Raw genomic sequence first — 10,193 nt, 5'->3', positions numbered from 1 at the left:
TATATAAATTTATTACAACAGACTGAGGACAAGGGTAAATCAATCGTAAACTAAACAACTGCTTCAATCTGTAGAGGTTGGAGTGATTATTTTTTAGAGAAAGGTGTTATGAAATTCAACTATCAAATGAATTTGAATTTTTCTTGGAAGGTGGACGAAATAGGAACATGCGCAGCTGTTAGCATTTTGAATTGTCATTTTGAATTGTACTCTGTCGCGTATTTCCCTTTGTAAACGATCTACTTTAGGCTTTGACTGGGTCGAAGCGTCGCCTACTTTACTTTACATTATCTGATCATTGATGGCTTACGAATGAATGAATGAATGAACATTGAAAGCTTCAAAACGTGATAATTCGCGAGATTATAACATTTTCCCACTCGTATATTATCTACACAACCTGGCCTCTCCACCAATGCTTAACGTGAAATACTTGCTGTAGAATAAAAGCAGCTCATTCTCCTGGCCTGATACAGCATAACTGAAAAGACTCCCTTCAGTGTTACTCGAGCTCATCCACAGACACAGTGTGAAGTCTGTCAATCTGCGCGACATGCCCGAGATTTTGACAAAGTCCTTAGTTCCTTTCTTTTGAAAGTATAACTCATTGTCTAAGGAAAACAAAAAAGAAAGAAAAAAAGAGCAGAAGGGTATCCTCTAAGACATACGGTAATTGCTGTAAAATGGCCAAGGCATTAACTAGAGAAAAGAGCAACTTGAGTGCTTGAAATGATTTTCTTAAATGATGTTCTTCTTAGATGACGAGAAGTGTTGTTGCTTAAATATATCCAGTTAACAAGTGGGACGTAGAAGCAACAAAATTGAGGCCAGTATTTGATAAGGAGCGTGAACGTCAACTTGCAGTTCTGGTAAGAGGAACTTACCGTAGTTTTCTACTGATGCGTGACTGGAACTCAAACAACAATTAAGTAAGATGCATTCTACCGTAGAAATGAAATATAAATTTGTGTTTTGCACTGATTATTTTCGTAATAATGCATGCTATCGTTACCTATTATCACTGGATCACAGGGAGATGGTTTAACCAGTGTTGCTCCTCCTTCGTGAAGGAAATCAAGCCATTCGTATACTTTGTCATCAGTAGACGCATCCCCCCGACATGATTGCGACATCTTTTTAATTTGGCCTGGAGTCATCACTTCATTCCATATATTTACATTCGACAGCATTCCTTGGAAGGAATCAGCGGTCTGAAAGCCACCACCGACAGAGTCTTGATCCTGCCCCAATACAACAGTGCCACCTTGTCTTATCGTGTGACCTTTCTTAAAGTTCGTGCCTCCCTTTTTCAGTTCGCCATCTTTGTAGAATTTCCATGATCCTGAAGTTCTTTCCCATGTTACACAGATGTGGTGCCACAGGCCGTTGTGGGCAGATACTGATATATCCCTGGGAAACAATCCAAACCAACCAATAACAGATTTACTAAAATTAATATTGTATTTTACTAGCAAGCGGCCAATTGCAGCTGAGTGCATAATTATGTGTTTGTGTGGCATGGTTTCTAGGTTACATCAAAAGTGTTCAATGGATTATATTTCAACTCAACAGGAACTAGTTCACCGTTTCAAGAGCTATATTCAAACAAGACAGGCATATTTTATCTCTGTTAAACAGATTGAACCCAGTTTATCTAATAATTGCTACCGATGTGACATGTTCGGAGCTGATCGCCAAATCAAAGACGGTGGCTCCAAACTGTATGTTTTCAGAATTCTCACCTAAATTTAATACTAAGTACGATTAACTCTAACATCTACACAACCTTCTTGTCTAGCAAGATACACATTGCATGCGTTTCAGTCACATTAAACCGTAGCTTATATTGTTTCATCTTTCAGGGTATGTAGTACGTGTAGTAACAGTTTCTTCCTTGTCATATTATAAAATCTACACAACCTGGCTTCTCCACCGATATCCAAAGTAAAATGTCCGTCATAATATACGAGCAGTTCATTATCCTGGCCTGATACAGCATAACTGACAAGACTTCCTTTACTGTTAGTCGAGTTCATCCACAAACACACGGTAAACTTTGTAAGACTACTCATTCCGGAGAGTCCGACAAAGTCGCTCGTTCCTTTGTTTGGAAAACTGAAAGCGTTGTCTAAAGTCGGTACAAGAAAATAAGGAACTTAGTATATCAAATTAAAGTCGAGTGAACATACAATAGTTATAGCTTTACTCATGCAACAAACGAATGTGTCTAAGCTACCAATGTTCTAATCTTTTCTAAGTTACAAAAAATTAATAGTCGAGACAAATTTCTTCTTAAAAAATTATGTTTAATAGTGAAAATAACTGACTATTTAACAATTAGACTACGAGCCCGAGTTTTCTATGAGCAAATAGTCAACGAGGCGCAGCCGAGTTGACTATCGCTCATAGAAAACGAGGGCGAGTAGTCTAATTGTTTTAGTAGAAACTCTAAAGGATTTCAGTCCAAGACCTACAATATTGTGCACTTTGAAGACAAAAATCAAGAAAATTTACCGCTTAAAGAGCTACGCGAGCGCGCGACTGTTTTCTATCGGCGAATAGAAATCAGTGGGAGAACCAATCAGATTCGCGGATTTCCAATAGAACACAGCTGAGTTTCTACTAATAGTGCGTTAGATTTCAGAGTTTTCACAAGTGTACCACATGTGTTGGATTGGATAAGTAAGAATTTTCTCTATTCTCAATGGAGTCCCAAAGATGAAGAAACAACTGTCCACTACTAGGCTTGTGGCTTTCTCAAATAAATGTTCAATAAGGGAGTGGTCATTATTTATGGGGAGGGGGGGGGGGTGGTGAATGGTGAATGAGAGGGGAGGGACAAAAAAGTTTGGAGTTTGGTGGCCTGTAAATGGAGGGTAAAAACGTTTTCGCATCACTGATGGGGGGGGGGGGGGCGGGGGGGGGGGTCAATAATGGATCTAGATTATCAATAAAATATCAGTAACAGTTTAGCTAGTCGAATGAGGTGTCCAAAAAATCTTATAGAGTAATTCTATTTCTTTGCTGAAACAGAAAATCATTTACATGAGGTCCTTTTGATGCTGAGCAGGTTTTTAATTTAAGTAAGTGTAGCTCAGTCAGTGGCAAAGTGACCATTTGTTGGTCACTTAGTTTTTGTTCCTATGTTGATTGCGAGGGGGGGGGGGGGTAGAGAGGGGGGTGGTTAAAAAGTTTACTTGATCCTAAAGGGGGGACAAAAAAGTTTACTTGAGCCTAGAGAGGGGGCATAAAAAGTTTCTGATGCTGCCTTCTCCCATTCACCAACCCCCCTCCCCATAAATAATGACCACTCCCTAAGTGTTTTTGGAGTGCAAAGATAGTTTTTTTTTTAAAACACAGACGTTTCGGGGAAACCCCTTCATCAGTGTAAATATGATATCATCATATTTACACTGATGAAGGGCTTTCCCCGAAACGCCTATTTTTTAAAAAACTATCTTTGCACTCCAAAAACACTTATTGAACATTTATTGTAACTATTGAGTGCTACGCAGCAAAACTCTTTTTTGTGGGTTTCTTAGTCTGGTTGAGCGGCGTCAGCTCCGGTGGCGGAGAGTTCCGTGAAACTAAACGACTCTGAAATCATTCGTTTGTTCAACAATGCCCAGATTTACTGTGTAAACTGTTTCAGCGATCCTAATATTCAAAAAGAGCGTTCAACCTTAAATAGAAAAACCAAAAGTTAGCCGTAATGGCTGACATTGTCCAAAATATGCAGAATTTGGTCAATTCACGTTGTTGTTCTGCAGAGAACGGCTATGAAACGTACCAAGATTCAAAACGCACGTGCAGAGTTATTATTCTGCTCATTAAACATTTTGTTTGGTGACCGGCGTTCTCGTTGCCGTTGCCGTCGCAGTTTGCTTAAGCTCTCTAATATCTGGTGGTTCCCGTCGAATTTCTGTGAGCCTGATGGGGCTTTTTACATGTGCTTGCGAGATTTAAGCTAAAGTCACGTGGTAGCTAGCGGGAAATCAGTTGTGACGTGTATGCGGTAAAAAGGGCATACATAAAATTCCACGAAATAAAAAACAAGTCACACGGGTGCCGTTGCAGTCTGGAGATGAGCAGATGCATATACCTAATTGTAGTGAGTCCATTTTCACTATTAGATATAATTATTTACTATGTGTCTCAAGTCTAATCCTGTTCCGCAGGACTTTAAGCAGTTTAAGTGCTCACTTGATTTTTTTATTATGAAAGGATTTACGAAAAGAACATCCATCACGTACCGCGAGAAAAGGAGTTTTTATGGAAGAAATATTATTGCTTATTGTTCTAGGTATTTACCCACCCCTCCCCCCCCCCCCCACCTTTCCCACCCCAATCCTCTGGCTGTATCGGTAGTCCTTGAATGCATCCCTTTTATTCGTACAAAAAGGTGAAAAGACCGCCTACCTGTTCCCAAAGGCTTACAAGGAGAGGGTGCAACGAGCGCTGCTCCTTTTTTACGGAGGAAATCGCGCCATTTGTATACATTTCCAGCGTTGAACTCGTCTAGAATGCACGAGGTTGACATTTCTTTGATTGTTTTTGAAGGAAGAACGCGATCCCATATGTTGACATTTGATAACATTCCTTTGAAGGATTGAGTGGCATCAAAGCCACCACCAACCGAGTCTTGATCTTGCCCCAGAACCAAGGTGCCACCTCGTCTTATTGTGTAACCTTTCTTAAAGTTTGTCCCTTCTTGTTTCAAGTTGCCATTTTTGTAGAATTTCCATGATCCTGAGTTACTTTCCCATGTTACACAGTAGTGTTGCCATATGCCGTTGTGGACGGTTACTGTTGATTGTCTGTAGAAATATAGAGAGCATTTGGTTTAAGATTACAGAGTTGAAACTTGCTTTACTTGCATTTGAAAACTTTTTAAATGACGCTCGTGCGAACTTGTATTTTACACCACAGGTTATATTATTTTAATTTCTTTTTTTACGGTCATATAATAAGTAATTTACGTCAGGGATGCAAAAATTGAAGGAAAAAGCGTGCTAAAAAATACCCAGGTCTCGTAACTTAAAACCTTTTCCATGTTTTTTAGCTCAAACAGTTTAAAGATTGAGTAAATGTAGACATGATTTTAAAATACCTTCGCCAGCTTTTATCTAAGTGGGTCTGTTTGCACATAACTCCAATTGGTGTCATCCTTTAAAGAAAACTTAACACTAACCCTTAAAGAGAGCATTTTTCAAAGGTCGTACAGCTTAAATAAAAACAGAATTCAATGGTGCGTGGGCAGATGAATTTAAAAAAATTAAAAAATTTTCACCCCGGATTTTTGGCATTTTTTCAACAGGAAAAAATAGGCTCACCGAGCGTGCAAGATCGTTTGTGTCGCACGACGTGGTGTGAGACCGCGGCAACAGGTACGTCCGAAGTAAGGATAAGCATGAACATTTAGCGCAAACGTCCGTGATGAGCCAAAGAACTGGCATTTTATAGAACACTTATAGTTGCTTTATTTAAGTAAAAACGCAAACAAACACCTAATTCAATGTGCCGGAAATGATATGGATTAAGATATGAATTCCACGATAGACAACACAAATATCTACAAAACCTGCTTTCGCCACCGATGTCCAACTCGAAATGTGTGCTGTAATCGAAAAGCACTTCGTTATCCTGGCCTGGTACGGCATAACTGACAAGACTTCCTTGAGAGCCACGTGAGTTCATCCACAGACACACGGTGATTTTCGTCAAACTCTTCATGCCCGATATAACAACAGCATTATTGACTCCTTTGTTTGGAAAATGAAAGGCTTTGTCTATGGTTACAAGGAAAAAAAGAAACAAGTAATGCATCAATTATAATGGCCTTTTGGTAAAAGCCCCTATTTTCACTCGGGTGATACTCATTTAATACGGTTAGATGGAGAGACGCTCTATGAGACTTAAGTGTCTTAACCAAGTACACAACAAAGGAACTCCAGCCAGGTCATGAGCCCAAAGCACTCAATCCGGAGTCCAGCGCACTAAACACGTGGAACACTGTTTTCTCACACTGGTATTATTGCGTATTGGATCGTGATACTTTGCTTCAGAATACTTTAAAGAGAACGTGTGGTGGACTTTAATATAAGTTACAATTTTCGTTGCAAAACTACTAATGCTGGGTTATTTACTCATGACATCCAATATATTCTCAATTTCGCCTTGACTAAAAAAAATTATGATATTTTCTAGAAGATGTGCTAATGAATATCAAGTCAAGCAGTTCCACAACTTACTTGGGCACATATCTGCTTCAATAATGGATGCACTTTGGTGGGTGTCAATCGTATTATCTGACAAGTCAAATATATTGCCACTGTATAACCCGACACAGTCTTTTCTCATCTTCTCAAAATCTGTTCTCTTTGCATTCCATATGTTCACATGAGAAATTTCGCCCACGAAAGCTTTTGCTGGGATAAACTTTTTCTGGGACAGCTGCCGCTGTCCAAGAACAAGGTATCCACCCCCTTCCAGTGAAGATTTCGTGTAGGCAAGGGGACCGATAGTACGTGCTCCTTCACGGATGATCAAGTGACCAGTAGATGATTCCCATGTGATCCACAAGAAATGCCAGTTTCCATCGTTTAAGTCCAAGTCCCTTTCACTACCATGTGATGAGCCCTTGAGGATCACCCTCACACTGGGATGTGTCTTGATGACCAGTTCGTCAGCTTGACTTTGAGTTGCATAAGAAAGAGCTGTTCCTTCACTGTCCTGTTGCGTCCTCATCCAGAAAGAGATAGTCATCGCTGCCATCCCGGGAATTGCAGTTTTTATGGAAACATGGGACTTTCTTCTGAGGAACAGCTTGTAGTTGTGAATTGCTAAATAGAGACCAAAACGTCAGATTTGATAGATAGGTAGATAGATAGAAACTTTATTAAGAAAAATTGTCATCAACCACCTCGCTGGGAACTCCCCTACTAATACGGGGACAACAAAAAAGAGTTAAACTAAAAGAAAATACTAAAAAACTATAGCTATTTACAATAATAAAATTTAGATTTAAGTCAAAACATGTTATGAGATACAAGGTTGATACAATGTTAGACAGAGTTTTTGATTTAGGTTAAACCTCGTTCGAGTTCGTTGTTGATTTTAATGTACTTGGTTTGAATTCTAGTTAAAAAACAAACAATAATTCTTAATAATTGTTATTCAATACTTATTAAAACAAAAAAACTCATTATGAAGAAAACCTTACAAAGGAAACCCAAAGGTAATCTTTGTATTAAGGATTTCGTAACATAAAAAGAACACAAGCACCATACATTCGAAAAAAAAATTATGTATGGCAATTGATAGAAAAACTAATCAATGTTCAGATCAAAGTTGGACTTTTGCCCTTTTGCCTGCGGGTATTTTTGGGAGCGGAGGCACTCTTTTGTTGATCGAATTTTGGGCATATAAATCTTAATCAATTTCTCTGATTGTTGGTCATCAAAATTACAGTTTTATAAAGTTTTAAATTTTAGGGCGAACAAAATGTTCACATGTGTGAATGTTTCTTCACAGAAACGCGAATATTTCCGGTTTAATGTTAGCGAAATAGGCTGCAGGGTATTTTCGCCTGTTCCGTTTACAACAACATTTAAGATCACATTGATTATTTGACAGCTTTATTCCAGCTAAAACGTTGCTGAAAAAACTGAAACGATCGGAAACTCCTTGCAAAAAGTTATAAGCAAATGAAGCAGAAGATGCATTCGGTGCGTTAGATGACTTAGATGTTAATTTTAAAATACTCAATTTTTCTGCATTAAAAAAATCTACCGATTGTTATCTTTCTGTTTTCTCCTAACTTGGTATGACATCTCTTGTAGATTTCGGCCGAAGATGCTATGATGCACGAATTTATAATTATATCGCTACTTCAGTTCTGGGAGAATGAGCAAAGAATTTCAGTTAGTACTGGGAACTACGATTTAAAGGTTTTTTGGGGGAAAGCCTTAATGTTTCGCAAAACGACATCCTTGAGGTGGGTTTGGGAAAAATTTCAGAGTCTTTACTTACGGCTATTGAGGCACTGGAAGACTGGACAACATTCGCCATTGTCAGGGTAAAAGGTGCATTCGAGAGGCACGGTAGCTGGACAGGAATTAACCGTTTGACAAACGGGATCTCCATCGTTGCAAGTGCAAGAACGACAGGAAGTAGTTGCTGGTCCATCTGAGAAGCGCTGTCCAGAAATGTAGGTGTTGTTTTGGAAGAGACACTTACCTGAATGAAAACAAAAAGAAAAGAGAGAGTTAAATGTCGTTAGTGATCTGCTTAGGATTAACTGAAATCGAGGAAATGGAAATATTTTACCACCGCTATTGTTTAAGGAAGCATCTTCCTTGAATTTAAGTCACAAATTTGACATGTCTGATTTAGTGTTCTGCGCTGGTTTCAAGACAATTGAGGAAATAGGAAACTAGAGTACTGGTATTGACCCCTGTAACACCTCGAGGGATAAACACAGAATTTCCTTCATTCACTCGGTTCTTATGAAAGAAATACCGTCATTTATCTAGGCAGGAGCGTATGTCGTACTCAACTTTACTATGGTAAGTTTAACTCAAAACAGCCATTCACTCCCTGGTCATTTTAATTGCTATCAGGTGCAAAAAACATTATAATTATAAAGTTTATTTTTTGATAGCTTTAACCTAACTGTCAACAACTGTGTTATGATTGTTGTTATAATAAACAACAATTGAAATATTAAATGCTATATAATAAGATATTGTTAAACTTACATTGTTCCCCTTTTTCCACTCCATACTCACAACACCTGTATTCGTCATCTTTGTATATTTCCTTGTCTTGACAGCAATTCCACGATTCTTTCTCTGTTAGTGGCAAAATATGTTTCTTTTCGCCACAAGAGTAACAAAAACTTGTCCTGTTATTGAACCCTTGATCATCACAACACTGCAAAGCGTCTTTACTGTCCGCCTTCAACGGGTAGAATGGTGTAACAACGTCATTGCAGCAGATTCCATGTGTTGATAAGTAAGGTTCACTCCCACAGCACTGCACTGTAGTATCATCAGCATCCGTGTCCTGTCCAGGAAGGTCACGGACTTTTCCTTTAAAAAACGTTATAAAAACTTTGTCAAGGATCATTATAGGATAATAATTGCCACAACCAAAGTGTGCCTGGTCTAAGGAAATCGCAAATCTTCGGAAAATGTTCGGACGATTTGAGGAATCTTTGACATTTCGATTTCCAATATTATCACAAATTGGATAGTGAAGTGAAATAACATCTCACATTCACTAATTATCTTTCATGACTTTTACTGATTATTCATTTACTTGCCGGATTAGAATATTTTATGTGGAGTAGCAGTCGGAAGGTATTTTCATCTAACATGTGTAAAAACGAGAACCTCAAAACTGAAGAGAAAAAATTAAACTAACTTACCTTGACAACAAACCTGCCTCTCAGGAAAAAATGCAACATTACTGCAACATCTGGCCTCCGTTGCACTTCTGGGGGTATTGTATAAAACGCTGACATTTCCTTCGCAGCAAAGAGATGTTTCTGCATTGTACGGTTTCTCTCCAACACAACATTTCCATGTTTCGTATTTGGGATGAACATAAGGTTGAGAACCACATGTCGTATCGCATACTTTATAACGAACATCGTAATGCTTATTTCCACACTTGCCAATCATATCTGTACATAGTACAAGCAAACAAAAGTACAAGCGATAAACACAATGATGTAACATTGGCTGTGAAAAGAAGTCCTGAATAAAATCATGCTTTAACTTGTGCTCCACTTGCTGAGCTATCAAGCCAACTGGTGGTTCTTTTTATTAGTCCGTCCGTAATGTACCCGTAGGAAAAGAAGAAACAGAAAAATAATATGAGGCAAAATAAGAAAAAAATAAATTACCACAGTATCAGTGTGGGCGAGCTTAATCACTGTCTTTGTATTTATCGTCATACTTTGACGTTTTAGACAGTACTGATCGGGATCAACAGTTACTTACAAAAGTAATTTTAAGCATCTGTAAAATATGCGCCGTACAAAATGGTGACGCGTGAAAGAAAATTACGTAAGCAACCCGTCATATTAACTTTCCTATCGTGTTTTAAAAAATGGTAAGATGAGAGTAATCTTTGTTGAGAAATAAAATTTTACACTACACAAAAGTTAAATCTTTATTATAAATACA

Source organism: Oculina patagonica, chromosome 2 (assembly GCF_052425735.1).
Source record: "Oculina patagonica isolate OP01 chromosome 2, crgOcupat, whole genome shotgun sequence".
In the NCBI taxonomy this organism is placed as follows: domain Eukaryota; kingdom Metazoa; phylum Cnidaria; class Anthozoa; order Scleractinia; family Oculinidae; genus Oculina; species Oculina patagonica.
This window is presented reverse-complemented; position numbering follows the sequence as displayed.